The sequence below is a fragment of the Stenella coeruleoalba genome (genome assembly GCF_951394435.1).
Source record: "Stenella coeruleoalba genome assembly, chromosome: 15".
In the NCBI taxonomy this organism is placed as follows: domain Eukaryota; kingdom Metazoa; phylum Chordata; class Mammalia; order Artiodactyla; family Delphinidae; genus Stenella; species Stenella coeruleoalba.
In genome coordinates, this window is record NC_137161.1 from 85,976,674 (window position 1) to 85,995,413 (window position 18,740).

General features: G+C 46.3%; 1 protein-coding gene across 9 annotated transcripts in view; it reads left to right on the top strand.

The window, feature by feature from the left end:
• CARD11 (caspase recruitment domain family member 11) overlaps positions 1-18,740 on the top strand; it is a 113,711-nt gene that overhangs the window by 13,840 nt on the left and 81,131 nt on the right. The window contains exon 2 of one of the 9 annotated variants that reach the window (XM_079944381.1): positions 12-80. The exons of the other annotated variants lie outside the window; for them this stretch is intronic. The gene's annotated coding sequence lies outside the window, so the exon portion shown is untranslated. The remainder of the gene's footprint in view (positions 1-11; positions 81-18,740) is intronic. 9 annotated transcript variants of the gene reach the window in all.

Sequence of the window (18,740 nt, forward strand, 5' to 3'; positions counted from 1 at the left end):
CCCTCCTGCAGCCTTTGTCGTGAACAGTGTTCGGCGCGGTGTGAAATGAGAAGCATTAAGAACTCTTCTAAGGCATAAAGGTTTGTTTTTCTTTTTTCTTTTTTTATTTTTAAGTGTTAGAAGAATAAAGGACTTGAGTTTCCTGTAGGACTGGAAACAGTGAATCAGATTTTTGTTTTGCTTAAAACCTGAAAATCTCAGGCAGCAGTTGAGAGTCTCTGGACAGAGCTGAGTGCTGTGTTTGGGGGTTTAGGGTGATGTCCCTTCCCCATGGGCCATTCTACGGGAGAGGCGGTGGCCACCCACGGAGACTGATTTGAGAGGGACCAGAAAGGCTACCTGAGTCACAGAGCTGCCCGAGACAGAGTGGGCACTGACACTTCCTGCCCTGCCTTTTCTGCTCCGTGAGGCGTTTCGGTGATTCAGTGCCTGGTGTTATCCACAGACTGATGGGTGCAATGAGCGTGAGCTCTCCCTCTCCCAGCAGGCGACCTTGGACAAGTCTCTGAAGTCATCGGTGAAATGGGGATAAGACAGCACCCTTCCCACAGGAAGTTAGATGAGACACCACCTCCCAAGTGCCACGAGGCAGGCAGGACATCCAGGGAGGCACGGCTGGGACAGGTGCGTGCTCGTGATACAGGATGCCCTGGAGAAAGTTCAGAAGGGCCCCTGACAAACCTGTAATCTAGCATGAGCCATTTGCTTACATCCCTTGCCTGATCCCCGTTCGTTAACATCCCTTACTACCATTATCCTTTTATTCATCCCTTAACGAGTACCCAGTACCTGCCACTCCCGGGCACTCCGCTAGGTGCCAGGGATAAAAAGATGTAAGGGCGGGGTCCTCACCCCAATAAGCCTGTACTCAGATGAGGAGATAGTCAGTTGCAAGATAAAGGAGGCAGGCGTTGAAGACGGGTGTGAGAGAGAGGGGCACCCGGGTCTGCCCAGGGAGACAGAGACCCCCAGGCCCGATAGAAGCTGAAATGAGACTCGGAAAATAACGAGGCTTTTGCCAGGCAGAGACGCGGGAAGGGCCCTCTAAGTAGAGAAACCGCACGTGCCCAGCCATGGAGGTGTGGTGAGTGTCAGTGTTGTCAAAAAGACGGGAAGATGTGGGGACGGGGGAGGAGGGGCCCCCAAGAGCCCCCGGATGGCTTGCCGAGGGGGCAGGTGCTCTCCTGTGGGCGACCACCAGATACTGGCGCGACTGAGCCGTGACCGCGCGCCAGGATGGATGTGCAGGTTTGAAAGGTCACACACAGCGGTGCGGAGAACAGATGGGAGACTGGGGGCAAGAGGCACGGAGGGCCCCCTCTGATGGGACGTGGGCCAGGATGAGCTGTGTCTTTAAGTAAACTTTAAGTAACATTCATGCAGGAGGCGTGCACACATCCTACGTGTGCAGCACGACGGATTTTCGCAAAGTGAACACACGGTGTCCCCAGCACCCAGATCAGGAACCAGAATGGGACCAGCTGAAAAATAATATTTTAATGAAAAACAAGAATGGCTTTTCATAGCGTAGTAATTTTTAGTATAAGTCTGTCCCAAATACTGCACGGGACATTCACGTTCTTCAGAATGCTTGGTTATTCAAGATGCAAATCTGACCGAGCGCCCTGTATGTTATCTGATTACCCTGGATGCATCCACATTGTTGCGGGTGGCAGTAGTTCCTTCATGTTTTTATTGCCAGCGAGAATCTGTTTTATGACTGTTGCACATGTTATCGAGACTCCTGCTGATGGATAACTGAGTTGTTTCCAGTTTGAGGACATTATGAACGAGGCTGCTCTGAGCACTCTTGCACTTACCTTTTGGAGACACGGGCTTGTATTTCCACCCAAGAGTGGACCTGCTGGATCTTAGAGGATGTTTATATTCGCCTCTAATAAATACCACCAAATAGTCTTCCAAGAATGTTGTTGCAAATGACACCCCATCCGCAGTGGAAGAGCGTTCCAGTTGCTCCACAGCTTTCCTCACACGGCATTGTCTGTCTCTTCATTTAGCCATTCCAGCGGGTGTGCGGTCCAAACAAAGCGTTGTGCGGTTTTAATTTGCGTTTCACTCGTGGCTGAGCCGACTGCCTTTTCATGTATTGATCGGCCATTTTGGCCGTCCTCCTCTGTGAAGTGTCTGTCAGAGTTCTGCCCACTTTTCTGTCGTCATGTCTTTTTCTTATTCAATTGGAGTAGTTCTTCATATATGAGGAGTCCTTTGTCAGATAAATGTATTGCAGATATCTTCCTTCAGTTTAGAGCTTGCCCTTTTGCTCTCTTATTAGAGTCTGCTGATGAACAGAAGTTTTTAATTTTAATGTAGTCCAGGTCGTGTGGGTTTTTCCATCATGGTTCACTCTTTTTTGAGTCCTGTTTAAGAAAGATATGCCTTATTAGTTTATCCAGTTTCATTACTTTTTTTTTTTTTTTTTTTTTTTTTTCCAGTACGCGGGCCTCTCATTGCTGTGGCCTCTCCCGTTGCGGAGCACAGGCTCCGGACGCGCAGGCTCAGCGGCCATGACTCACGGGCCCAGCCACTCCGCGGCATGTGGGATCTTCCCGGACTGGGGCACAAACCCATGTCCCCTGCATCGGCAGGCGGACTCTCAACCACTGTGCCACCAGGGAAGACCCCATTACATTTTTTAATGTGGCTCCTTAAAAATTAAAATTATATGTGTGGTTCAAAAAAACAAAAAAGAAAGAAAGATATGCCTACCCCAAAGTGTGTGTTTCCTCCTAAAAGATTAATTGTTTCATCTTTCACATTTAGATCTATAATCCATCTAGAATGGATTTTTCCTTTAATAAAGGATAACGTACGTACAGTAAAACACACCCATTTTAAGTACACAGTCCAGTGAATTTTGATAAGAGTATATACACATGTAACCACAACCACAGGCAAGATGTAAACGATGTCCATCACCCCATAAAGTTGCTTTATGTCCTTCTGCTTCTCAGAGTGCGGTCCATGGACCAGCAGCATCAGCCTAACCTGAGAGCTGGTTAGAAATGCAGACTCTCGGGCCCCACCCCAGGCCGGCCGAATTAGAATCTGCATTTTAACAAAATTCCTAGGTACTTTGTATGCACTTTAAAGTTTGGAGACAATCTGAGTTCCTTTGAAGAAAGGTGACAAGAAAAAAATGCTTTTTCTATTGTTATTAATGACATCGCCTGAAGCAAGGCAAGGTAAATGATAGATTATTGAGTTTGGGGAAAAAATGAAAGAGAAGAGAAAGACAAAGTTGGAAAGAAATTTTGAAGTCATTCCAGGAGCACCCTCTATTCCCTGGACCACTTCCTCTCCTGGAGACCTGGCCCCGCTGATGTCCTGCAAAGCTGAAGGACAAGATTTGCCATTGGGGAGGCTTGGGCTCCTGGAGCAGTGCTTCCTGGTCTGTGCCCTGGACCAGCATGGAGAAAGCCATCCTAATGACCAAGTCCAGAAGGACCATAATTTTGGGTTTTTTGTTGTTGTTTTTTTTTTACTTTTCTTTTTTTTTTAAGTTTAATTTTTATCTTCATGTAATATATGTACTGCTTTAAAATATCAAATACTTCCACATGGCTTATAATAAAAGAGAGCAGTTCTCCAGCCCACCCCTTCCCCACTCCTCTGACATTTTAATCACCTACTTTTTGGATGACCCCTTATCCCTCACACCCGGAGTCCGGTTTTCCAGTGAGTAAACGTTCCTTCTGCCAGAGCTGGGGAGAGAATCTGGGGCGTTAACTGCCCCCTTTTACATATCTTCAGCCGATCCTCCTGGTGTTAATCCCACCCTGGTTGTCCACCTTCTGTGGTCCAAGGTACCTCTATTTTCTGGGCTTTTCTGGGATTCTGCACAGAGCAGATTGGCTTTTGTTCCTTCCAGCTCTTCTACCAGTAGAGAAGAGAAGGTTTTCTCCTTCTCTACTCACATTAGACATTTCTACATTATAAATTAAATTTCCTTTTTAAAAAATCAAACAAAAGAATATATACATATATTATAAAAAATACTAACAAAAAGGCTTCATATTTCAGTCTGTGGAAATTATTTTTGTGAGTGGTTTGAAATCCAGTTAAATGTGTTAATAAATTAAATTTATTTCCGTAAGGGCTATCCCAGCCCCATCCATCCCTTCCCCTCTGACCTGCGGTGGCGAGTTCCTCATGCATTATATCCCTGGCTCTAAGTCTGAGCTCACAATTCTGTTCCTTAGATCTCTTTGTCTTTTGCCAAAAAAAAAATACCAGGCTGTCTTTTTCCCCCTTTGTCTTCTGCCTTCTCAGGTTTCAAATGAGCATTTCATGTTCCCATTTTACCTCTCCCAGCATATCAATTGTACTTCTTGTTAAGTTGTTGTTAGTGGTTGCCCTGTAGTTAAGAAAATACATTTTTAACTAATCCACGTCCCCCTTGAAATGACACTGGATGGTTTCACATGTAGAGCAGGCGCCTTATAATCCAGTGTTCCCAGTTCCTCCCTCCCGACCCTCTGAGATTGTTGTCCATCATTTCACTCAGCATCCACTATCAGTTACGTGATACGTTGTTACTGTGATTACTTTAAAGAACAGTAATCTTGGGCTTCCTTGGTGGCGCAGTGGTTGAGGGTCCGCCTGCCGATGCAGCGGACACGGGTTCGTGCCCCGTCCGGGAAGATCCCACGTGCCGCGGAGTGGCTGGGCCCGTGAGCCATGGCCGCTGAGCCTGCGCGTCCGGAGCCTGTGCTCCGCAACGGGAGAGGCCACGACAGTGAGACGCCTGCGTACCGCAAAAAAAAAAAAAAAAAAACAGTAATCTTGTAGATCAATTAAGAATAAGGAAATCCCTGGCAGTCCAGTGGTTAGGACTCGATGCTTTCACTGCCGTGGCCAGGGTTCCATCCCTGGTCAGGGAACTAAGAGCCCGCAAGCCAATGGGCGGGGCCAAAAAAAGAAAAGATCTTATTTGACTTTTATTTATTCCTGCGCCAGTGCCCTTCCTTTCTTTATGTTTTTTCTTCTTTTTTTATGTTGTTTTTCTTCTGCCCGAAGATACTCTTTTAACATGTCTTGCAGGGCAAGCCTATTGGCCATAAATTTCTTCCATTTTTGTTTATCTGAGAAAGTCTTCATTTCTCCTTCACGTTTGAGGACGATTTCGCTGGAAATTGACTTCTGCGCTGGTAGCCTTTTCTCTCTTAATACTTGCGGTATTTCACTCCACTCCCTTCTTGCTTGCGTTGTTTGTGATAAGGGGTCCACTGTGATCCTTATCCTTAACTTTTCATAGGAAAGGTGTTTTTCCCCTCTCTGGCTTCTTTCAGGATTTTCTGTTCATCTTTGCATTTCTGCAATTTGGATCTAATGTGCCCAGGTGTGTTTTTCTTGTTATTTACCCTGCTTGGTATTCTCTGAACTTCCTGCATCTGTGTGGTTTGGTTACAGATCCAGTATTAATTCAACTATTAGTAGTGTTCTTGGCCATTAGTAATTCAGCTGTTTTGCTTTCTCTCTTTTGCTTCTCCCTCTGCTCATCACATTATACTACACTTTTGACATCATCCAATAACTCTTGCTTATTCTGCCCTGTTTTCTTTTCATTCTGTTTTCTCTTTACATTTCAGTTTGCAAGTTGTATTGACCTATAGTCCAGCTCGCTGACTTTTTTCCTTGGCCACATCCAGTCTACCGACGAGCCTGTCAAAGACACTTTATTTCTGACACTGTGTTTTTGATTCTCCCTAAGAGCTTCCTTCTCTCTGCTTACGTTCCCCTTCTGCATGGTGTCCAGTTTTTCCATTAGCGCCCTCAACCTATTAATCATAGTTATTTTAAATTCTCTGTCTAGAGTAATTCCAGTATTTGTGTCATATCTGAGTCTGGTTCTGATCATTGCTTTGTTACTTCAACATGTACATGTATTTTTTCTTGGCTGTCACTTGAAAATGCTATTTTCTCTTGCCTTTTGGCATACCTTGTGCTTTCTTACTGAGAGACATACATGCTGTGTTGGGTAAGAGGAACTGAGGCAAAGAGGGCGTTAGGGCTTTCAGTGTGAGGGTATCTGTTAATCAGGCCAGGCTTTGGGCTCCGTTCGGTATTTTTTGCAGCTGTAGGTGTCAGAAGCTTCAGCTCCTCGAGTACCCCTGCTTGTGTCTCCCTTCTTGACCCTGGGCTTCCCTCTGTTCTCCTCCTTAAAGAGAGTCTGGTTTTTTCAGCTTTTGTGGCTGTAACCACCGTGATACTGGAGCCCCGTTGCTGTGGGGGGAGGGGAATGGTCTATAATCTACAACGAAATTTCAGTCCTTTCGTGGGCTGTGTTTCGGGGCTGAGGCGTTCACAAGGGGTTCTCCTGTGACGTAGTTTTCCCCTCTGCCCCCCACTCCGTCCCCAGGCACAGCATTCCCAGTCTGTCTCCTCAAAGCCTGGTCCTGTTGACTATGGTCTCTCCTCCCACTTTGGTGAGACAGGAAGGCTGGAAGGGTCCGGAGAATGGAGGAACTTCTTCACCTGGGTGGGATAAGGCTTCTGAATTGCATCTGGCCAAGTCCTCTCCCCTGGAGAAAAGGCCTTTGTTCTGACTAAGGCTCTGGGTCTACTTCACAGTGGTTCGTCTTCCCCTCCCTCTGCCAGAGACACCAGGGGGTCTTTCTGGGATCCTCGCCATGAAAACCTGGAGGGGTTCCTGGGGGTAAACCCAAAAGAGTGTGGTGGCCCCCTAAGCCTATGTCCCCTCCAGCTTTTCCCTTTCACGCTGGTCCTCACTCAGCCTCCAGCAATTCATCAAAATCACCATTTAAGTGTTCCTTCCTGTTTATGGCTCCAGCAAATTCTTCTCCCTATAGGTAGATCTCATTTGCTGTATCCCTCTAGATGGCCCCATCTCTCGGGCTTTCAGGGTGCCATTTGTCCTGTGACCTTTGTTCTCTGATGGGTCCAAGAAAATTGTTGGTTTTCAGTTTGTCCAGCTTTTTCTTGTAAGGATGGCAATGATAGCTTTCAAGCTCTTTACATGTTGTAGCTGAAACCAGAGGTCAATACCAAGCTGTCTTCATTACTGTAAGATATTAGTTAGGGTCAGCTACACTGCGTAACAAATAGACCCCCCCAAGTATCAGGGTCTTAAAGAGCAAGAGGTATATGTATATTTTCTTATGTAAAATCAGGGTGGCTTTCAGGTCAGCAGGGTAGCTCTCCTCCATGCAGTGCTTCAGGCACCCAGGCTCTTTCCATCACGTGCCCCACCATGCCTAGGCTACAGTGCTGTTTGCATCCAGGCAGCAGAAAGAATAGGGCAGAAAGGTGCACATATGGGAGGTTTAGTATGGACCTGGCCCAGAAGCAAAACACAGTACTTTTGTTCACATTGCATTGAGAAGAACTCAGTCCATGCACCCAGAGGAAAAGAGAATGGAATTTCAGGAACAGCTACCGTCCTCGCCACTTACTGCTTTACATTAGCTCTACCAGTCTACTGACCATGTTCTTTGTCAGATGTGTCTCGACTCTTCTGGTCCTTTGCTTCTCCTTATGTACTTGAGATCCAGCTTCTCATGTTCTATTAAACACTCTGTTGGGATTTCAATTGCATTAAATTTGTAGATCAATCTAGGGGGGACTGGCATCTTTATGATAATGAGTTTTTTCATCTGCAGACTTGGTTTGTCTTCCCATTTTTAAAGATCCTCTATAATGTCTTCCAGTAAAGCTTTAAAGTTTTCTCTATAAAGGTCTTGCTTAGTTTTTGTTCAACTTATTCCTAATATCTTTTGGTTTTTACTGCTATTATAAAGAATGTGAAACTTTAAAACTTTTAAAACTTTAAAACTTTGCATTTCTGTTGTTACTAATGTAGAGAAACACAGTTGATCTTTTTTATATTTAGCCTTGGATTCATAACTATACTAAACTCTTTAACATGCTGATAACTAATCACTAGACTTTTTTTCATTTTTCTATGTAGATAATATCATTTGTGAATTACGCCAGTTTTTTCTTTTTTACCGTTTCTTAGATCCTTTGTTTCTTTTTCTTTTCTTCGTTTCTTTTTTTTACTGTGCTGGTTGGCATCCCCAGTAAAGCATCGAATAATAGTGGTAATTGTGAGCCTCTATGCTCTGGCCTCAATCTTGAAGGAAAAGCTCTCAAAGCTTCACCTTTGACTATTGTGTTTGCTAGAGGATTTCTGTGGATATATTTAATTAGGTAATAACGTTTATTTCCTTTCCATTCGTAGTTCACCAATATGTTTTATCAGGAATGCATGTCAAATTTTATCAAGTGCTTTTTCTACACTTTTGTGTTTTTTTTTTTTTTACTGAAACAACTGCACAGGCACACCTTGGAGATACTGCAGGTTCGCTTCCGGACCACCTCAGTAAAGCAAGTCATATGAGGTTTTTCGTTTCCCAGTGCATATAAAAGTAAATCCTTGTTGCTTATCTCTTTTTGGACAGTAGTTCGTATCTGTTAATGCCGTACTCCTAACTTGTCCCTGCCCTCCTTCCTCTCCCCTTTGGTAGCTGTACGTTTGTTTTCTATGTCTGTGAGTTTGTTTCTGTTCTGTGTATAGATTCATTTGTGTTATCTTTTAGATTTCACATATAAGTGATATCATATAGTATTTGTCTTCCTCTGTCTGACTTACTTCACTAAGTGTAATATTCTCTATGTTCATCCATGTTGCTGCAAATGGCAATATTTCATCTTTTTAGTGGCCGAGTAATATTTCCATATCTGTTTTTCTGTTGACTAATTCTCACCTCAGGTGTATCTATTCTACTGTTTAACCATCCTTTGAGGGCTTTAAAAACCACATGACTAAGGACAATTTCAAACATACAAAATAGAGAGATTCAAATAAGGAACCCCCTCCTTTTTCCCATTGTCCAAGTTTAGTAATTATCCACACATGGCCCTTCTTCCTGTATATCTTTTTTTTTTTAATATTTATTTATTTATTTGGTCACACCAAGTCTTAGTTGTGGCAGGCAGGCTCCTTAGTTGCAGCTCCAGGGCTCCTTGGTTGTGGCATGTGAACTCTGGCAGCATGCCTGAGGGATCTAGTTCCCCAGCCAGGGACCGAACCCAGGCCTGCTACATTGGGAGCACGGAGTCTTATGCACTGCGCCACCAGGGAAGTCCCTTCCTGTATATCTTTACACCCCACCACTTCTCCCCTCGCAGGATTGCTTTAAAATTCCACATCATTTCATCTCTAACCATTTTAGGCATAAAGTTTTTAATTTCAATGGTTATAGTTTTTCATTTCTAATTCTGTTTGGTTCTTTTAGAGGTCTGCCTGTTTATTTTGAGTGGTTATTTACTTTTTATATTTTGGTTCTTTTTTTATTTATTTAAACATACTAAATATCATAATTCTGTATTTGATCAGCTTCTAATATCTGAACTCCTTGTGTATCTGATGCTGCATTTGCTGTCCTGCTAACTACTGGTTATTGGGCTTTGTTTCATTTTATGATTTCTTTAAAATTGTGAGCTCGTGTTCTTTGAAACTTTATCTCCAGGAAAATTTTGAAGTCCGATTGAGGGTTTGCTCCACCCAAAGGTGGCGTGGGTTTGTTCTGCTGATGACTGGGTGTAGTATGAAGGGATCACTGTTTGTTTAATGGGACCACTTTATTGAACTATAACATACATACCAAAAAATACAAATCATTAGCGAACAGCTTTTGTGACCAAGAAACAGAAAATGATCAGAACTACAGAATTCCCTCCTACCCTTTCCAGTTACTTCTTCCCCTCCAAGGTCACCGCTGTCCTGAGCATAGTTTTGCCAGTTTTCGTGTAAGTAGAATCAGCCCGTCTGTGCTCTTTTTTCGTACCTGGCCTCTTTCACTTAGCGTGTGTCTGTGAGGTTCATCCAGGGTGATGCGAGCGGCAGGGTTCATTTTGCTCTGTTGTATCGTCTTCCATTTTGGTGATCTCTTCTATGGCTGGTGAGCACGTGAGGGGTTCCCACGTGTGGGATGATGACGGTGCTTCTGCAGACTTCTTGTGCACGTGTTGTGGGAACATACCGTGACTTCCTTTCAGATTCATAGTAGGAATGGAACTAAGGGTGGTGGGCATACTTCTGCTTTAATACTCACAGTTATCCAAAATGGTCACACTAACTTATATTTCCTCCAGCAGCACAAGAGTATGGGGTGATTTAGTTTTTTGGTTTCTTTTGGTTTTTTTTTTGCGGTACGCAGGCCTCTCACTGTTGTGGCCTCTCCCGTTGCGGAGCACAGGCTCTGGACGCGCAGGCTCAGTGGCCATGGCTCACGGGCCCAGCCGCTCCGCGGCATGTGGGATCTTCCCGGACCGGGGCACGAACCCGCGTCCCCTGCATCGGCAGGCGGACTCTCAACCACTGCACCACCAGGGAAGCCCAGGGTGATTTAAATTAAATCCTCAGCTTGGTGCTTTTTGGCCCATGAAGTCGAGTGAACTAAGGTCCTCAAGCCACATGAAAGCTGTGGAGAGGAGACGTTCCCCTCCACTCAGCTAAGGCTGAGGCAGATGGGTTTCCTCGCTGTCTCCCTGTCTGTGGGTTGTGTAACTCATTGCTTCTCTAGGAATGCAGCCCTTGAGGGGCCCCGTGCTGTAGGCCAGCGTCTCTGGTCTGACTCCCCATTGCAGTCTGGCCCCGACTGGTTCACCTAGGCTTGGGAGAGGCCTTCGGGGCAGCCTGAGCACCTGTTCCCTCCCTAACTTCTCTGGACTTCTGCAGCCGACTCACTTGCGGCCCCTGAGGACTTCTCTTAGTGTCTTTCCAGGTCAGTTATGCACTTTAATAGATATTTTAAAGTGTTTTATCTGGCATTTTAGATATATTATGGTGGAAGTGCTTTTAGACCACATAATTTTCCCCAAAATAGTGGTCCCTTTCTGCTTTCCATTTTCCAAAATTTTGCTGACATCTCTCATCTGCTGCGGTCTTCTCCATTCTCTATGACCATGTGAACATACACACCCACACCCACACACACCTTCCTTTACTGTTGAACTGGTGCATTTTCAGGAGAGAGCAGAGAGGAATGTGTATGCATTTAACTGGAAATTCAGCTAAAAGCATTTTTCTTTTTTTTTGGCCGTGCCGTGTAACATGCAAGACCTTAGTTCCCCAGCCAGGGATGGAACCCGCTCCCCCTGCAGTGGAAGCGTGGAGTCTTACCCGCTGGACACCAGGGAAGTCCTAAAAGCATTTTAAGTAATGTTTTTCTCTGTATTTACGGATAACTCTTCTCTGATTCTCCTTTCTCTTCTCAAAAGTGTGGTCATTAGACCAGCAGCTCTGATGTCTCTTGGATTCTCGTTAGAAATCCAGGCTCCTAGACCCCACCCCAGACTTTCTGAATCATTTCAAGAGCCCCAGGTGAGGGACTTCTCTGGCGGTCCAGTGGTTAAGACCCCGTGCTTCCAGTGCAGGGGGCGCATGTTCGATCCCTGGTCGGGGAACTAAGGTCCTGCATGCTGCGTGGCACGGTCAAATAGAAAAAAATGAAAGAAAGAAAACAATAACTGGGAAGGCAAATTAAAAAGAAACTATTATATATAGAATGGATAAACAACAAGGTCCTACTGTATAGTAGAGGGAACTATATTCAATTTCCTGGGATAAACCATAATGGAAAAGAATATGAAAAAGAATGTATATATGTATAACTGAAGCACTTTGCTGTACGGTAGAAATTAACACAACATTGCACGTCAACTATACGTCAATAAAATAAATTTTTAAAAAAAGAGCCCCAGGTGATTCCTCCGTGCAGTGAACTTTGAGAGGCACTTGTTGGCGCCGAGGGTCTCACTGGGCCCCTCCCCCTTCCTGCACCTCCTCCCGTCCTGGCTCCCTGCCCCTCTCCACCTTGGGTCCCTGAGAAAGCCGGGAGCTTAGGTGCAGACGTTCTCCACCTGGAAGTTAGGAGCAGCTTCCCGAGCTGACCCCGCCTGGGCAACACCAGGGCTGATCACATCCTTATTTGGGGCTGGCTCTGAACTCAGTACTGTAACACCTTCACAGCAGATACCAAGGCATACCCAGGAGAGGCAGAGATGGTGAGAAACAGCCCTTGACCTTAAGACATTCTCAGCCTGGATCTGGGAGAACATTCTGGAGAATGAGAAATAGCCCCGGAGGGCAAGAGTAGCTTCCTGCGCATTTAACGCAAATTACACGTTGTTACACTAGCCCTTTATTGTTTGGAGTCAGACGCCTGGACTTGTCCTAAAAGCCCCAGAACTGTGTTTTCCTGGGATCTGGGATTCAGTTGAAGCTCCCAGTGTTTTGCTGGCCAAACTCAGGCCTCAGGTGATAATGTCACCCCACTGGACTCCATCCCTTGATCCAGGAGCCGCAGGGGGACCCAGGACGGCTGGGAAGAAACACGAGACAAGGTGCCGTCGAACTCCATTCGCTCATGATCTTTCTCCCCAGACGCTCTGGCCTTGCCCTCGGTGGCCTTGTTTGATCTCAAAGGCGGAGGGGCCCACCTTTCCAGAGGTCTCAGGTGATGTGAGTTGGGTCACCCCGGCCCCTCAGGTAAAACAAGACTCTGGCCGCCTGACATTCCATATCCTTCTAACACCATCCTAGTTTTACCTGTTTCTAAGAACCAGGCCTTAACGTGCCCTAACGTTACTAAGCGGAAGACGGGCGCTCTCAGAGTTCCGTTCTCCAGGACCATTGCTTTCTCATCTGCCAGGTGGATGAGTCACCTCAGGTTCCACCGAGATTCTGTGAGTTTTGACTAATGGTGCTGTGAGAGTGGTTTGAGATTCCTGGATGCAGCCGGCCGGTGAGTCAGTGCCTAATGTTGGTATTTTAAGTAAGAGAGTCTCGATGCCCTTAATTACTTCCCTGGGCGGGCTCTAGAATCAGAGTGTGGAACCTGCTGCCCACGCAGAGTCACCTGACTCAGCCAGGTGAGGAGGGAGCTGGCCTGGGAGCCACTCCATGCCGAAGGCCCCTGAGCGGGGGGAGTGCTGTGGGCTGAATTGTGTCCCCTCCCCAGGTTCATGTTAAAGTTCTGACGGTGAGCACCTCTGACTGTAGGTGGAGATGGCTCTTTACAGAGGTGATTAATGTAAAATGAGGTCACTAGGGTGGGTCCTAATCCAATAGGACTGGTGTCCTTATAAAAAGAGGAGGTCAGGACACAGACACCCTCCCTGGGCGCCAGAAATCATGGTGCAACGTTAAGTACCGCAGCTGGCCGCAGTGCAGCTCCTGGGCTCAGCGGAGACCTTTCTCACCCATCTACAGCCCTCGGGTCCCCAGAGCAGAGCAGGAGGGCTGGCTGCAGGAGAAGCATTTAAGGTTCATGCCATCCCCTCATCCCCGGTATTATGGAGCGCCTCGATGGGCATCGTGCTGAGCTAATTTGTTTCACATTGGCTCGCCCGACCCTCCGTGGGAGCTTCTGGGAGTTCATTTTAAAGTCAGAGAGAGAAGAAGCGGGAGCTGCCTAATTCCCTGGTTCAGTCGCACGCGACATCTAGTTTGGTATCGTCCCCGAGTGACACGGCTCTTTCATGACACTTGGAAGCAGATGACAGCTCTGGGTGCCCTGCCTCTCTGCACGGAGGGGTCAGGACAAAAGAGTGACCTCGTTACGAGGCCCACCGCCCTCGCTCCAGGCCTGTCTGCCTCTTATTGCAGACTTCCCATTATCCACTCAGAGGCAAAGGGGCACTGGTGACACATGCCCGAGGCCACCCCTGCTAGAGGGCCCTCAAACCACCAGTCAGGTCAGCTTTCTAGACTCAGTGGATGCACTCAGCCCAGCTAGTCACCCAGACGCAGGCCCCACCTGCTCCCACCTGCAGCTGCACCCCAGGGTGCTCCCTGCCCGTACCACCCGCTCTGCCATCAGCCGGTGCAGAGCCCACCTGCCGTGTGTCTCACTTAAGCCCCGTGAAACCTGTTCTGGCCCTTCCTCAGCACTGCTGCCTACCTCCTCTGAATTTCCATTGCATTTTGTGATTCGAAAAGAAAGCACGGTGGGAACGTAAAATGGTGCAGGCGCTGTGAAAAAGTCCGGCAGTTGGTTAAACACAGAATTACGATGTGACCCAGCAATTCCACTCCTAGGTAGGTACCCAGAAGAAACAAAAACAGGTTTTCAAACAAATCCTGCACACGGATGTTCATAGCAACACTGTTCACAAAATAGTGGAGAAGCCAAAAGGTGGAAATAACCTAAATACACGTTAGCAGATCAATGGATAAGCGAAGTGTGGTAAAGCTGTTATTCAACCATAAAAAGGGATGTTGCAGTGACACAAGCTACAATGAGGAGAAACGGTTACACTCAGTGAAAGAAGCCAGACACAGAAGGCCCCTTCCTGTAGGATCCCACGTCATGAAATGTCTGGAATCGACAACTCCAAAGAGACAGAAAGCAGATTAGAGGCTGGCAAGGGCTGGGGGGAGGACCTGACGGCCGCGTGGGCTTGGGGTCTCCTTTAGGGGTGATGAAATGTTTGGAATTAGGTAAAGATAATGGTTGCACAGCATTGTGAATTTATGAAATGCCACTAAATTGTACCCTGAAAGTGGTTAATTTTACGTTGTGTGAATTTCACCTCCATTAAGGAGGAAGACACCGTGGATTCTTAGGGCTGGAAGGAACTTTGATCCAGTCCAACCTTGTAGGGGATGCAGGAAGACACTGTCGGGGGTCCCCGACAGTCTCCCTACCTAGTGACCCGTGACGTGTGAGAGGTGACACCAAATGAGGAGAAGGGGCCCAGGCAGGGGACAAGCATTCAGGTGTGGGAAGGTGGCCCTCTCCTCCGTTCCCTCCTTCCCTCCCCTGTTCAGCAGCCGCGTGGAGCATTATGGGAAGGTGGCCCTCTCCTCCGTTCCCTCCTTCCCTCCCCTGTTCAGCAGCCGCGTGGAGCATTATGGGAAGGTGGCCCTCTCCTCCGTTCCCTCCTTCCCTCCCCTGTTCAGCAGCCGTGTGGAGCATTATGGGAAGGTGGCCCTCTCCCCGTTCCCTCCTCCCCTCCCTGTTCAGCAGCCGTGTGGAGCATTATGGGAAGGTGGCCCTCTCCTCCGTTCCCTCCTTCCCTCCCCTGTTCAGCAGCCGTGTGGAGCATTATGGGAAGGTGGCCCTCTCCCCGTTCCCTCCTCCCCTCCCTGTTCAGCAGCCGTGTGGAGCATTATGGGAAGGTGGCCCTCTCCTCCGTTCCCTCCTTCCCTCCCCTGTTCAGCAGCCGTGCGGAGCATTATGGGAAGGTGGCCCTCTCCCCGTTCCCTCCTCCCCTCCCTGTTCAGCAGCCGTGTGGAGCATTATGGGAAGGTGGCCCTCTCCTCGTTCCCTCCTTCCCTCCCCTGTTCAGCAGCCGTGTGGAGTATTATCAGTTCTTATCTTAGCCTTTGGTTTCCCAGCAGCGGCAGGCGGAGAAGCAGCACGACTCAGTGGCTGTGTTTGTTCAACTTTGGGGCTGGACAGGTTCGGTTTAAATCCGGCCTCTGCCAATACGAGCTCTGTGACAGCGGGCAAATTCCCAACTTCTCTTAGCCCTGGTTCCTCTTCTGTGAAATGGGGGTGTCATCGGGATCTATCAGATACATTTAAGTAAGACGTCGGCTCTGTGGGGCTCAGGGCCACGCCTGGCACAAAGCACCCGAGAACAAGGTTAGTCGTCGTTGGTATCTGTGATCCCAAGTCCCTCCACTGTCCTTGTTTGGGTTTTCATATTAATCGCCAACTCCATCTTCTCCTGGGTAGTTAGGGTGACCTTATAACTTACTGTCCAAACCAGGACACTTTTCGTCTTCATTAACAGATAGAGGACTGACTCCTTTTAGTGTGTAGTTCTATGAATTGGGGCCCATATATGGATTCAAGCGACCACACCACCACAATTCAGATTCAGAACAGCTCCATCACCCCAGATAACTCCCTGAAGCTGCCCCTTGGTAATCCACCCTTCCCTCATCACAGCCCTGGCAACCACTGACGGGTTCTGACACTATAGTTTTCTCTTTTTTAAGAATCTTGTAGAAATGGAATCATTCGGTGTGTAGCCTTTGGAGACTAACTTCATTCATTCAGCGTAATGCCTTTGAGATTCATCCGTGCTATCGTGTGTATCAATAGTTTGTTCCTTTGTATTGCTGAGTAGTATCCATGGTGTGGATGTACCATGTTCGTTCACTCTTTGGCGGATCCTGGGGTAGCTTCCATTCTGGTAATTATAGAGCGCTATTATAAACATCTGTGGACAGGACTTTGTGGGAACATACGTCTTCACTTTTCTAGGGTGAATATCTAAGAGTGGGATTGCTAAACAGTTTTCCAGAGTGGCTGGTATGTGCCAGTTTTCAGTCCCATTAGCAACGTGTGAGAGTTCGATTTGCTTCAGGTCTTCACAGGTACTTGGTACTGTCAGTGATTTTTCTTTTAAGGATGCAAAGAGGGGTGTCGTGGTATCAATATCTCACCATGGTTTTAACTTGCAGTTCCCTAATGGCTAACAGTATTGATGTCTTATCATGTGTTTATTTGTCATTCATATATCCTTTGCGACAAAATGTCTAAGTCTTTTGACCATTTTAAAACTGGGTTGTTTTCTCAGTGGTAACTTCTGAGAGTTCCTTCTGTGTTCTGGATCAAATCCTTTGTCTGAAAGGTGATACGCAAAACTTTTCTCCCAATCTGTAGCTTGTATTTTCATTCTTTTAATAGTGTCTTTTGCAGAGCAAACTTTTTAATTTTCAAGAAGTCCAATTTGTCAATTTTTCCTTCCATGTACTTTGCTTTCGGCGTCTTGTCTAAGAATTCCTTGTCTAACCCATTGTCACAAATATTTTTTGTTTTCTTCTAAAAGTTGTATAGTTGGATGTTTTATAGTTAAACATGTGATCGGTTTTGAGTTAATTTTTATATAAGGGGTAAGGTATCTGTTGAAGTTAATTGTTTTGCACAGGGCTGTCGGTTATTCCATCACCATTTATTGAAAAGACTGTCTTTCCTCTATTGAGTAGCTTTTGAACTTTTGTCAAAAATCATTTGGCCATATTTCTGTGGGTTTAATTTCTGAACTCTCTTCTGTTCCTTTGATCTATGTGTCTGTACTTTCACCAATACTCTGTTGATGACTATAACTTTATAGTAGCTTCAAAATCAGGTTTTCAAAACCTTTTTGATTATTCTAGTTTCTTTGCCTTTCCATGTAAGTTTTTAAAATCAGCTTGTCTTTATCTACAAAAAGTCCTGCTGTGATTTTTATTGAAATTGGGTTAAATCTGTCGATCAGTTTGGCAAGACTTTACATCTTGACCATGTCAAGTTTTTAAATCCATGAACATGGTATATCTCCCCCTTTATTAAGGCCTTCTTTGATTTCTTTCATCAGTGTTTGTTCAGTAAATAGATCCTGTTCCTGTTTTGGGAGATTTTTACTGAAGTTTTTTATTTTGGGTTTTGTTTTTTTGTTGTTGTTTTGGGTTTTTTGTTTTTTGTGGGGTTTTTTTGGAGCTCCTTTAAATCAAACTTACTCTTAAGACTAAGAAGAGGCACTATTAATAATTACACCAGGGCAATAGGCATAAACCAGTGTCGTCCTGGGCAAATCAGGAATTATTCTGATAGAGCATGATGCTCAGACTGGACACAGAACTCCAGATGTTTTCTGATCTCCCAACACACAGTGAGGCTTTTCTTTCTTAGGACCTGGGCACTCTACTCCCACTATTATGAAGTAGCCAAGATTGCATTGTTGTTTGGGTTTGTTTTATATTTTATTTTTACTTCTAAAAACTCATACATGAAAATATTCTTTTAAATTTTTCAAGTAATGTAGACAAAGCCCTTAGGTTTTCCTTTACCAGCATATCATCGGTGCTGGTACGCAGCCTGAGGAGGGCTGTCAGTCTGGCGTGGCACCTTCCAGACCTCTCTCTAGGCATGTGTATGTAGCTACAGAAATACATGTTTTAGTTTTGTGGGTTTTGTTTTCCGAAGTAGCGTCATACAATACTTATTGTTCTGCAGCTTGTTTTCTTCACTTAAAAATACGTCTTGGGTTTCCCCGGCGGTGCAGTGGTTGAGAGTCCGCCTGCCGATGCAGGGGACGCGGGTTCGTGCCCCGGTCTGGGAAGATCCCACGTGCCGCGGAGCAGCTGGGCCCGTGAGCCATGGCCGCTGAGCCTGCGCGTCCGGAGCCTGTGCTCCGCAACGGGAGAGGCCACAACAGTGAGAGGCCCGCATAGCGCCAAAAAAAAAAAAAAAAAAAAAAAAAATACGCCTTATAGGGGGCTTCCCTGGTGGCGCAGTGGTTGAGAATCTGCCTGCCAATGCAGGGGACGTGGGTTCGAGCCCTGGTCTGGGAGGATCCCACATGCCGCGGAGCAACTGGGCCCGTGAGCCACAACTACTGAGACTGTGCATCTGGAGCCTGTGCTCCACAACAAGAGAGACCATGATAGTGAGAGGCCCACGCACCGCAATGAAGAGTGGCCCCCCACTCGCCGCAACTAGGGAAAGCCCTCGCACAGAAGCGAAGACCCAACACAGCCACAAATTAATTAATTAATTTAAAAAAAAATACGTCTTACAGATCTTTCCATGCTAGTGTAAGTGTCACCTCATTCTTATTGACACCTGCAAGGTCTTCTGCAGCATAAAAGCATTATGTTTAATGTAATCAGCCCTCTGTTGATGGGCATTTAGGAATTTTTCCAGTCTTTGCTCTTCCTCGTCTGCACATGCCTCCTGTGCAGAGAGGTGAATGTT